The following is a 12696-nucleotide window of genomic DNA, read 5'->3' as shown; positions in this document are numbered from 1 at the left end:
GCTCCTTATAGATATAGAAATTAAGAACTACTCTCCTAACTAATACTTTACTAAGTATAGTAAGGTAGATGGTATACAAACCGTCGCTATTTTTAATAACTAATCTACGCTCCATTCTATTATAAAGTTAGATATCTTTAATAAGCTAAAGAAGAGCTCCGCGTTCTCCTTTAATAACAGATACTTAGCGAATATCTTTTATAGTATTATACCAGATACTAGAGCCGTAAGAGTATCTATAGTAGGAGAACCTTAAGTTCGAGCCCTTTAGCAGCTTAATAACTCTATTTAAATTAACTATTTAATGGCAGGCTAATATATAATTCGTTTTAGTAAGGGTACTATAATCTCTCTTAGCACAATTAGGGTCCAAACCCCCGTAGGGTGCATTACTTTCCACATTATTCCTATAAATACTCCATTTCTATTTTGTATTAAAGATATAGATAAATTAGGTATTAAGCTCGACAACCTTAAAAATATGCTTGTGTAGGGAGATAGTTGGGTACCTATTGTACGCAAGTAGGGTCACCCTTAGTTGCTCCTTTATTAACTAGAAAAGAGTGTTGCTTAAAGCTACCTAACTAAGTTAGAGTTACGTTAACTACACTGTCGTTTTAGCCACCTATCCGTTTATTAATTACTTAGGGTTCTTTAGTAAGTAGGCTATAAAGTTAAGGTTAAGGCAATTAAGCATTTTATAAAGTACTATTACCACTACTAAATAAACTAGAAGTCCCCTAGCCGATTTAAGTTTACCCTTAAGGATAACTATAACTTTAACTTCTATATTATTATTAACGTTATATATCTTAGCGGTAAGCCAGTGCTCTAAGTTATTAACTTCTTAACCTCCTTCTAAGCCGTACGTTTCTTAAAAGATATATTAGCTAAAAACGCATAGGATACCCTTTAGTTATACTAGATTAATGTCTATTTAGGACCCTCTAACTAAATCGTCTATAATATAAAAAAGAACTTCTTATCTATAGAGTTTTAATAATAGATAAAGGCAATAGCAATTAAGGTTAAGGAAGTCCCTATTAAGGCATATAATAGTGTCGGAAAAGTAAAGTAATATTACGCGCCATTACGCCGCATATATAAGATTATCTCTTTAAAACTAAAAGACGCTAGTAAAGAACTTACCTTATAAATAGCTGTTAAAGCTATTAATAATTCCGCTAGCCCAGATAGACTTATACCTATATTACTAGTCTTTAGCGCCTACCCTTAAATAACTAATAATTCTTTACTATCTCCCTCTGTTATATAATAAGCTAAGGCTATTTACAAGGCAATAAAGGAGGTATAATATTTCTACGCTACACGCTAAGTTAACAACGCACTAGGAATAAGAAATGGCTTAAATACCTTAACTACGCTTAATCTGCCACTCTAGTCTAAGGTACGCGTATAGCGTAAAAAGGGAGGGTAGTTAGGCCCATATTAACTTATTATAATTAATAGTTAAACTTATACTATTTAGATGCCTTACGGACCCACTTAATTCCGTTTAACTGTTATTAAGCTTTACTATAAAGATAATAGTTCTAAGCCTTTATAGGATGCTATAAAAGACGCCCTAAAGGAGAGCTATAATTAATATGCTTTAGAAGGCGACCATAATCCTAATATAATTGTAGTAGATACGCCGCAACTATAACGCGGTAGAGGTCGCCCAAAAGGATTATAAAATCGCCAATATCTTATAATTTTAAAGAGCAATTTATTACCGCTATTAAGAATAAAGTTAAGCTATTAATGGCCTTTATAACAGCTAAGGAGAAGGCTAACTTTAAACTTGCAAAATAGCTCTAAAAGGAAGGTCGTATTATGTAAGCTTTGCAGTGTGTAGGAATTGAACGAGCAACTTGATTGTAAATCTATGGAAATCAAGTGGTATAAATATATGAAAGGAGACCGAGTCGGTGAGCGAGTCAAGGGCTAGGCAACTGAAACAAGGTGGTACGCTAGTGAGACAAGGTAGTGTTTTGGTAGGGTACCGTAGTCGGTTACATATTATAACTCCAGAAGCTCCTTTTTAAGTATCTAATAAGTAGGAGATCGATAGTCTTATTACAAGAGAAGTCTTTAAATTTAAGAAGTATAACCCTACTAAGTTCGATGGAGTTTATATCTTTAAGTTAAGAATAGTTAATAAGATTAAGGGCAAAGCTACTAACGCCCTATTTAAGAAATTAAGGCTTATTATCTAAGGCTACAACAATAATAGTAAGGAGGTAATTCTTATACAATTTCCCACAATTTAACGAGCTAGTTAGCGAGTTATTGTTACACTAGCTCCCTCCCTAATAAAGAATAGAATGGCGGTCTACCTATAAGATATTACTTAGGCATACACCCAATTAGAGACGCACCTTTAGTGCTTAATATTAGTATACCTTTTAGAGTAAATTCGCCACCAATATCCCGAAGATATGATTATAGTTATACTTAAGCCATTATATAGAATCGCAGAGGTAGGAACTTATTAGTAGGCTACCTATAGCAAGTACCACAAAGAGAAACTTTTAATAACTACTTCTATATTTAATTTATACTTCCTTATTACAACCACGGGAACCCTATTCGGAATCGTCGGCATATAAACTAATAATATAATTATCTTAGGAGACAACTAATTCTTAGCTCTTAAAGAAGATAAGCTAGTAAAGGTAAATCTTATAGCAAAGCTAAAGGAAAAGCTTAATTTAATAACACTATTACTTTTTAATAAATGCATCCTCTCCCTAAATAAGGATTCTATTGCTTTACGCTAAAAGGGTTAAGATAAGAAGATCGACGTTATTAATATTAACTTTTTAAAATAAAGATATATGGAGTAACGCTCTTACGGAGCTTATATTACTTCTATCTATTAACCTAAGGCTTTATTTAATCTCTCTATTACCGCCTAACACCAGGAACCAACTAAGGATAATATTCTTGCCCTAAATAAGCGTCTTTCCTAGTAAATAAACCATCTCAATTAGGGACTACTCTACGTACCTATTAATCTTCCTACCGCTAAGCTCTTTATATTTATTAATGGATCGTTTATAAATAATAAAGATTTTAGCTCCTAGCTAAGATATAAGATTATTATCGCGAACAAATTTACTAGAGAGAATAACTTTATAATCCACGGCAATCTTATCTATTAGAGCTTAACTAAGAGTAAGCGTATTACTCGGAGCGTTCTAGTATTAGAGATATATAGAATAGTTAGCGGAGTTAATATAGCAATTATAATTGGAACTACCCTAAAGATAATTATAGATTAACTCGAACTTCCTATTATCCCTATAATCGTATATACTAACTTATATTCCCTTTATAAGTATTTAGTTAAGCTTAGTACCATAAAGAAAAAGCGCCTTATAATTAATATTATAGCACTTTAGCAATCCTATAAGCGTTAAAAACTCTTTAAGATTTAATAAATTAATGGCTAAGATAACCTAGTAGATATAATAATAAAGGCGAACCTAAATAAGGCACTAAAGACGTTTATTAATATAAATACTCTATATATATAAGTTAAAGGTTAGGTTAAAAGAAAGTCCCTAAAAACTTCTTAGTTATATAAGGTCTTAAGATATCTAGGAACTTTAACCGGCGGTTAAAGTTATCTAATTAGTTAGATTCTCTTACTAAGACTTTTTTAAAGGGGGGAGTATAACATTCTGTAGACCCTAACTTAACCTAGCTAATTAGGATTTTCTATCCCCGGGATAGAAAATCGCTATTAGCTCGCTTTTAACTAGCGCCTTAGCGGCCCTAACACAATATTCACCTACGACTTTAAGTAAGAAAGCACCACGTGCTAAGAGGCAAATTTTAAAATAGCAAGACTTATATTATAATAGCAATAGTAAGTAAAAAGAATTAATATTTATTATACTAGTTAAGTAGTATTTATATATAGATGGCAACTATAAAAGAAAAGTTGCTAGTGTCGGGAATAAGGCAAGCGGTCGTTACGTGACGCCGCAACACTAGCGTGGCGAGGAGTCTTAAGCTCCTCACCCTCCCTCATTCCAATCAATAAGCTTTATTAACCAACATCACTGTAACCCTACTCGAGTAGTCGTTATTAGTGAGTTACCCTATATAACCAACATTAACCTAGCTAATTAAAGGGTTATATTGTTTTAGCCATCTATATCTAAGTATTACTTTATAATACTTTAAGGTTATTATAAATAGGGAAATATATTTAAGGTATTTGCCTATCTACATCTTTATAAGGCGTAGTGCGTTAGTTTACTATATATTAAAGGCTTACTATTAAAGCCTTATAGGCCTTAGGGTTTATTAAGTTTCTTTAAATTTAAGCGTTAAGTTTTTATATAGTTTATATTAATAAAGCCTATATTAGTGGCTCCACTATTTATAAGGACTTATACTTCCTTCTATTTTCTAAGTATTTAAATTTAGCTAAGTATATTAAGGGAGTTATATTATATATTAGTAATAAAAGAGCCTAGATACTTATACTCTTCTATTTCTTATTCTAAGGCGCAACTTAGCCTTAGGATAATTTGTTTTCTAAATTAACTAAAGGTAAGGTGCTTTATAGTAACTAAGTATAATTTATAGAATAAGTATAATTTAAGGACCGAGAGGAACTACAGCGGACCTTTTTAAAAGGGTAAGTTTGGTAATTCCTTTAAATATATTCCTTTTTACTATATCTAAAGCATTCTCTATTTATAGCTTATATTTTTTATTTATTAGTTCCTAAGGGTATATAGGATTAAGTAGTGTTAAGGTCTATAGGGTTATATATAGGGCTCTTTAGTTTTAGAGACGGATTACGCTTTAGGGTATATATTAGTTTTATAGAGTTTTAAACGCGAGGTATAATTAGCTTTAAAAAATAAGTCTATTTATTATATTAAAGGTCTTTATTAATTTGTTAATATATTATAGCAAATTTGGGTAAGTCCTTTAGTAGTTCTCTACCTACTAACTATATTTTAATTTTATCTAAAATAGCTTAACGGAGAGTAATAACTCTAGCGGCATAATTTTAATCTAGTTTATTAATAAGGCCTAAAAAATCCAAAAGAAGCTAGTAAAGTATCGGTTCCGTTATTATAGGTTTTTAAGTTTAGTAACAGCTATATATTTGCGGCTAGCGTTATTATATATTTATTCTAATAAAAAGATAAAGATTTTAAAATTAATAAAGGTGCCGTTATAGAAGAATGGGTCTATAGTTTATATAGCGTCTTTACTTAAACAAGACATTTTATAGCTAATCTTGCTAGCTTTAGTAGGGTATTAGGTTTATTACAGGTACAGGTTAAGCTACCGTTACTAGTTCGGGGTTTGTATTTAACGGGCCGGGTTCGCATACAGTTATTTTAATCTCGTTTGCAGGTGTCGCTATTAGGGTCTCTAACGTAAGTGCTTTAAGGTTATAGAGTTCTTCACGGATTGCTCCCATTAATTGCTGGTATTGAGCTTCTAATATCGCTCGTTATTAGGCCAAAGCATCTATAAAGGACTATTGTATTATAGTTAACTATTCCCTAACTAGGGCTATAATGCTTATAGTTAACGCAGGGGGTTTAAGTTTATTTGCCATTTTAATAGTAGTTATTTTAATATAACGTAATAAAAGGGCGCAAAGAGATTTTAGGGAAGATTTAAAGAAATAATATATATTCTATCTAAATCTAAGGGTATATAGCTTTCGCTAAGAATAAGACATTATATAAAGAAGAGAAAGGAATAACGAGAGAATTATATAATTAAATAGTTAGGGGTCTTAGTGGTTAATACGTGCGTATATACGCACGCGGTCTTTAATGGACTTTAGTAGAATTTAATTAATCTAGCAGAACTTAGCAAAAGTTAATTAAGCTAGTAGAATTCGGCAGAATTCGGTTAAAGCGTCGGAATTTATTAGTTAAGTGTTTTACCGAGACATTTCTACTATAACTAGGCTAGTCCCATTATAAAGGAATAGGTAGCTAAATAAAAAATTACTCTTAAAAGATTAGCGCCTAATACTTAATTATAGAACGGTCTAGCAGAATAATCTAGGGGGGTAATTATATAAAAGGCTTAGCATATAAGAATTAAGGCCTATTTACTAGAGGAGCTATATCCTAAAGTTTATAAAGTAGCTGCTTATCTACTTAATCGAACGCCTAGTAGAGGACTTAGGTAGTAGGTACCTTTTAAGAGAATCTAATTAGCTATAAGTATATTACCACTAAAACCTAATATAGGCCACCTACGAGTTTACGGCTATAGGGCTTACCCTCTTAAATATAATATCTTACGCCTAAATAAGCTCGCGCTAAGGGCCTATATCGGATATTTAGTAGGATATAATTTAATAAATATATTCTAAATCTATATTCCTAGCTAAAAGAAAGTTATTAAAACTAGAGATATAAAGTTTAATAAGTGGTTGCTTTATAATAACTTATAGCTAAATCTAGCAAATATACTCTAAGTAAGAACTAACTAAATATTAGAAATTATTAATGTCCGTTAAATATAAGATCTTTAAAATAAATTAAAATCGTTATTTAATAAAAGTAATAAGACTTAAGATAAGATTTAAGTTAATACTAAAGGAAGATAATAGGTAGAATCTAGTAGAATGTCACGGAACCCTACCGCAGGGGCCTCCATAGGAGAACCCCGTGCTCTTACGTACACCTCGCGTACAGCTTATGTTAGCTACGCGTAGGTATATCACCTCCTTACGCCCTCGACCCTTACGATCGATCGCGTAACGTCTTGTAGACTCCTCGAATATATACGCTCTATAGCCACTACCCCCGTCCCATAACATTATGTTACGCCTTTTTTTACCACCAATACTTAGCCTACGACCAATTCTACATCTCTATAATACCGTAGGCGCTGCTAAAAGTAGCGTGTCTATAAGTTGCCCTACTCTATACTTTTAAGGAACCTATAATAGTAAAACAATATTCCTTACTAGCTACTATATTAAACCTAAAGAATAATCCAATACCTATACTTAACCTACGCCGCCAATTAACCCTAGAAGAATTTAACTTATTAGCCCTAGCCTTAACCCCTAAGGGGAAGCCTAGTGGCTTAAAAGATTACAATAACCTTAGTAAGGTAGACATTAATAATGTCTTATCCTTTATTAACTACGTAACTACGGATAAGTAAGCGGAAGAGCTACTATCTATTAAAATTAAAATATAAGACGCCAAGATGTTTATAAAAAAGGTAGTATAAAAACCTAATAAATACTACCGCCTTTTATAGAACTACTACCTAAAGCTTATATAAGCTAAAATGCATACTACTTAAGATTGCGATATTATCTAAAACCTATAAGCTTATAAGGCACTCGCCGATAACATATATTAAAAGACTGAAGATAACCTCTATATATCTAAACGCAACATCTAATGGTTAAAGAAGGCTAAAATTATACTTATTACTACGGTTACTAAAAAAGACGGCATAATTAAATACCTATAATCTTAGCTTAATAAGCATATTTATAATAACGCTAGATACCTCTTTACTATATATAACGCCACCTAAGTCTTTATACCCCCGGCAACTTTACCTACTTAATGCTTAATAGAGGGTTAGCGCTAAATAGCTTTACCTAATAGGAACCCCTACTAAAGCAGCGATAATAAAAGCTATAATAATTAAACCTAAGTTGCTACTATAGGGTTTAATGCACGTTACCCTAATCCCCTAGTTTTTTAGGGAGACCGTAAGGAATATAGCTACTAAAAGATATAAATCCGCGAGAAACTAACCCAGAGCGCCTGCCTTTTTTCTATAGAAAATACTAAGATTAGTTATATTATCGGGCGAATAAAGGGTATACTATTTAATAGACTCTTCGCCTAATAGGAGACTAATAGCCCCTAAAAGTAGCAGTCCTACTAGAAAGTCCTTAATAATCTTAACCTAATATACCGCGACTATAACCTANTAGCCANTANCTAAGCTAAACTANNTNCCCTAAAGATAANCNNTACTAAATTATTTATTAANTTTTATATTAAATTCTAGGAATATACCGGAGCCCTTACCTAAGATAATACTAAAGACCAGGAGGACCTCCTTAAAAAAGTTACTTATCGCCTTAGTTACGCAGCCGCTAGCTATAACTATAATAATATTTATAATATGGTAGCAGCTCTATAGAAGATTAAATAATAACTAAATTAGATTACTACTACTAATCCTTACCTAAAGACCTTTCTATAAAAGCCTTCTAGGCCTACTAAACCTATATATACTAAGCTACCAACGCCTATTACCTTAAGTGCTACTAGAGCTAATACCGATTTCTCTATACTAACCTTCCTATAAAAACTCTTAAATGGAGAGCGCGAGCTACTCTAGAAACTAAGACGCTGCTATAAATGCTAATAAGAAGGCTATTATTGCAATAACCTAAACTGCCTAATAGCTAGGTTTAGTAGCTGCCGTCTAATACCTAGCCTAATACCCCAAACACTAAATACGTTGCTATATACTACTACTATATAAAATAAAGACGTAGTAATAGTAGTAGAGTTAGATATAGAAGCGAAAAACGCTAAGTCCTAGCTCTAAGTTGTAGGTTAGGACGCCTTAATAACGGAGGGATTTATATATCGGCTTACCCAATATATAACTTAGTAAAGATAAATAGACGGAAATAGATAGTTTTACCTATAATAGGAACTACTGCTAAAAAAAATATAAAAGCCGTTCTATAATTAATTGCGGAGCTATTAATAAATTTATAGATACCTAATTTGTGCGCACTTATAACCTATTTACCTTACCCCTTACTAAAGCTTATGCCCTATAACTTACTAACGGTAGTTATACCGCATAGAAGATTACCTATATAGTATAACTTTACTTAGATATAAATAGGCACCAGGAAGAACTTTAGGCCTATATTATACTACTTACTAACTACCCTATTATCCTTAAAATAAACTAGCTTAAATAATATAACCCTACTATTAACTAAAAGAAGAGAGAAGTAACCTTTAACTCTAAATACTATAGAGAGACTTGCCTAGGGCATAGCTACCTCTATTTACTTCCTAGGATATTAACCTATGGAACCTCTTATTACTCTACCTATAACTAACTACCACTATATAAGTGCCCTGGCCTTTTACTATATAGTATATAAAAAAGGCTAGACCGTCGCCGCAGCTTCCTAATTATAATTATATAAGCTTAATAAAGAATAGGACTATATCCTCTATAGTAATAGGATAAACATAGTTAACCTTTTAGAAGATAACGCCCCTATAGAACTCTACGGACTTTTACCTTTAGACTTTAAGAAGTTTATAAAGCTTAAAAAAGGACTTACTAACAAAGAACTCCGTAAGCTCCTCCCTAAGAGGTACTATAACTTTACTAATATATGCTTATAAAAGGGCGTAGATATACTCCCCCTATATTAACCTAACGACTATACTATTAATATTAAATAAGGAAAAATGCTACCTTACAAGAGACCCTACCTAATATTTAAAAATGAACTTCTAGTTATAAAAAAGTATATCGATAAGTACCTTAATAAAGGATTTATTTATCCTAGTATATTACTAGCAGCCGCCCCTATCCTTCTTACTAAGAAACTAGAAAGAGGTATCTAATTCTATATTAACTATAGAGGACTTAATACTATTATAATTAAAAACTAATACCTAGTACCGCTTATACGTAAGACCCTTAAGCGGCTTAGTTAATCTAAAATCTATACTAAGCTTAATATTATTGCCGCCTTTAACTATCTCTAAATACGGGAAGGTAATAAATGGAAAACCGTATTTATATTGCGCTTTAGCTAATTTAAATATACTATTATGCCCTTTAGCGTATATAACGGCCTAGGTACCTTTTAAAGCTATATTAATAACGCCTTATAGGACTACCTTAATAACTTCTACTCTACGTACCTAGACGATATACTTATTTATAGTAATAACCCTTCTAAGTATATTAAACACATTTAAAAGGTCCTATAGCGCCTTAGGGACGTAGGACTTTATATTAATTTAAAGAAATACAAATTTTTAGTTATAGAAGTAAATACCTTAAACTAATTATTATTACTAAGAGTGTCTATATAGACCCCAAGAAAGTATATATAATTATTAAATAGTAAGCCCCTAACTGCATTAAGGACGTATAAGCCTTCTTTAGTTTTGCTAACTTCTATTAAAAATTTATATATAACTTCTTAGGTATAATAGTACCATTTATAGCAATAATATAAATAAAGGGCCTTTCTATAAAAGGAAGAAAAATGCACTTACGCTTTACCTAGACGCCTAAATACGAAAAGGCGTTCTAAAACCTTAAAAATGCCTTTACCAAAGCACTTATCCTAGCTTACTTTATACTAGGACAACAACTTTATTTTAAAACTAACTCCTTAGACTATATTAACGTCGGCGTCCTTTCCTAAATAGGTAATAACAGTCTTCTTTACTTAGTTATATTCTACTTGTCTAAGCTTATACTATAAAAGTATAACTATAAGATCTATAATAAAGAACTCCTTATAATTATATAAGCGTTTAAAGAATTTTAACCAGAACTCTTCTTAGTAGAGTATAACTAGCTAACTAAAGTCCTTATAGACTATTATAACCTTAAGTACTTTATAACTATAAAGTAGCTAAACTAACGCTAGGTATATTAGAACGAGTTCCTCTCTAGTTTTAACTTTAAAATTATATATAGACTAAAAGTATAAGGTACTAAATCTAATAGCCTAACACGCTGCTTATAAGACCTTCCTTAGTCTAAAGATAACCCCTATAATTAGTTCTAATAATAGATAATCTTAAAAGTATAAAATTTAGCCCTAGGTATACTACCTACGATAGAGCTAACTATACCTTAGCTTTATACCACAGAACTAAAGTTACCTCCTAAAATTAATAAGCTTATTACTATGGTATATAACACCTCTATTAACCTATTACTATATTAACTTATTGCTATAAAGACCGCTAGCGCCTATACGCTACCTACTAACCTTTAAAGCTTAGGCTAGATTAATATAGTAGCCTTAAAAGTAAAAGAGAATAGGCTCTATTATAAAGGCCGCCTATTTATCCCTAACTTAGAAAATCTATAATAGCAACTAATTTAAATAACCTACAACCTCTAATTAAGCGGCTACCTAAGTAAAGGAGGAACCTATAAGCTCCTTAGCCAATACTACTTCTAGCTAAAAATAATAGACTTAGTTAAACGCTTTATAGGCGCCTACTATAGTTATAAGCGCGTTAAGGCCTTTAATATAAAGTACTAAGGACTACTATACCCTTTACTAGTACCTATACGATAATATGCAGATATTGCTATAGATTTTATTATTAACCTACTACCCTATAAACGATATAGCTATACCTATAAGAATATCCTTATAATAATATACCGACTTATAAAAGAGCGCCACTATATCCTAACCGAAGGCGTAGCTATTAGCAATGTTACTAACGCCTTCCTTTATAAAGTCTATTAATTATATAGGTTACCTAACTTAATTACGTCTAACTAAGGTATATAATTTAACTCTAATATATAGAGACGAATTTACTAACGCCTTAGCATCTCCGTTAAGATATCTATATCTTTCTACTATATAACTGCTAGGTAACCAAAAAACGCTAATGCTAGCATAAAAGCGTACCTATAATAGGTAGTCGCCTATAGTTAAGATAACTAGGTATATTACCTCCTACTAGGTAAATTCGCAGCGAATAATTATATCTTAACCACTATAGGATTTACCCCGTTCTTTGCAAATAAGGGTTATTACCCCTAATCTAGTATAGAGCTATAGAACCTATTAATAAGAAACTACTATATAAAAAACGCCTTAAGATACTACTTACTAACTAGCATATAAACCGTATAAAAAATCTACTTAACTACTATAAGGGAGAAATAGCCTAGGCTTAAGTAAAGTAGGCCTACTTCGCCAACTGTTATAAAACTCCACCGCTAGAAATGCGCGTTAGCGACTAGGTATAGCTAAATATATATAATATCTCTATATAAAGGCCTATAAAGTCACTTAATTATAAGAACCTTAGCCCCTATTTAATTAAATAAGTTATTAATAGAGGAGCCGTATATAAGCTAGAACTCCTACCTACTCTAGCCACCTATAGGATATAGTCTATATTTTACCTATAGCTACTGCACCTCTATTAGCCTAACCCCTTACTAGGGCAGATATAGCTTAAACCCCTACTAATACTAATCTAAGATAAAAATAAAGATAAGAACTATAAGGAGTGGACTATTAAATAAATTATTAACTCTAAATACTTTAGTAAAGGTAGAGGACAACGGCTCTACTATAGAGCTATATATACAGGATTTAATATAGATTAGCTAGAATAGTAACTATAGGAAAACTTTAAAAATGTAAAGGATCTAATTAGCGACTTTTACTACGCAAACCTATAAAAACTGGGCCTAAGCAGAGATTTTATACCTAATCCTCTATAGGAGCGCTTATAGAGTTAAACCGTTATATATTACCACGTAAGGGCAAATTACTATTAGATTGCTGTTAGATTGTAGTAAAGTGCGATTATATAACTGGAATATTATTAAAATATCTAGGAACTTTAACCGGCGGTTAAAGTTATCTAATTAGTTGGACTTTTAGATGCTAAG

This window comes from Cenococcum geophilum, assembly GCF_001692895.1.
Source record: "Cenococcum geophilum 1.58 unplaced genomic scaffold K441scaffold_12, whole genome shotgun sequence".
Classification (NCBI taxonomy): domain Eukaryota; kingdom Fungi; phylum Ascomycota; class Dothideomycetes; order Gloniales; family Gloniaceae; genus Cenococcum; species Cenococcum geophilum.
Note: the sequence above shows the minus strand (reverse complement) of the source record.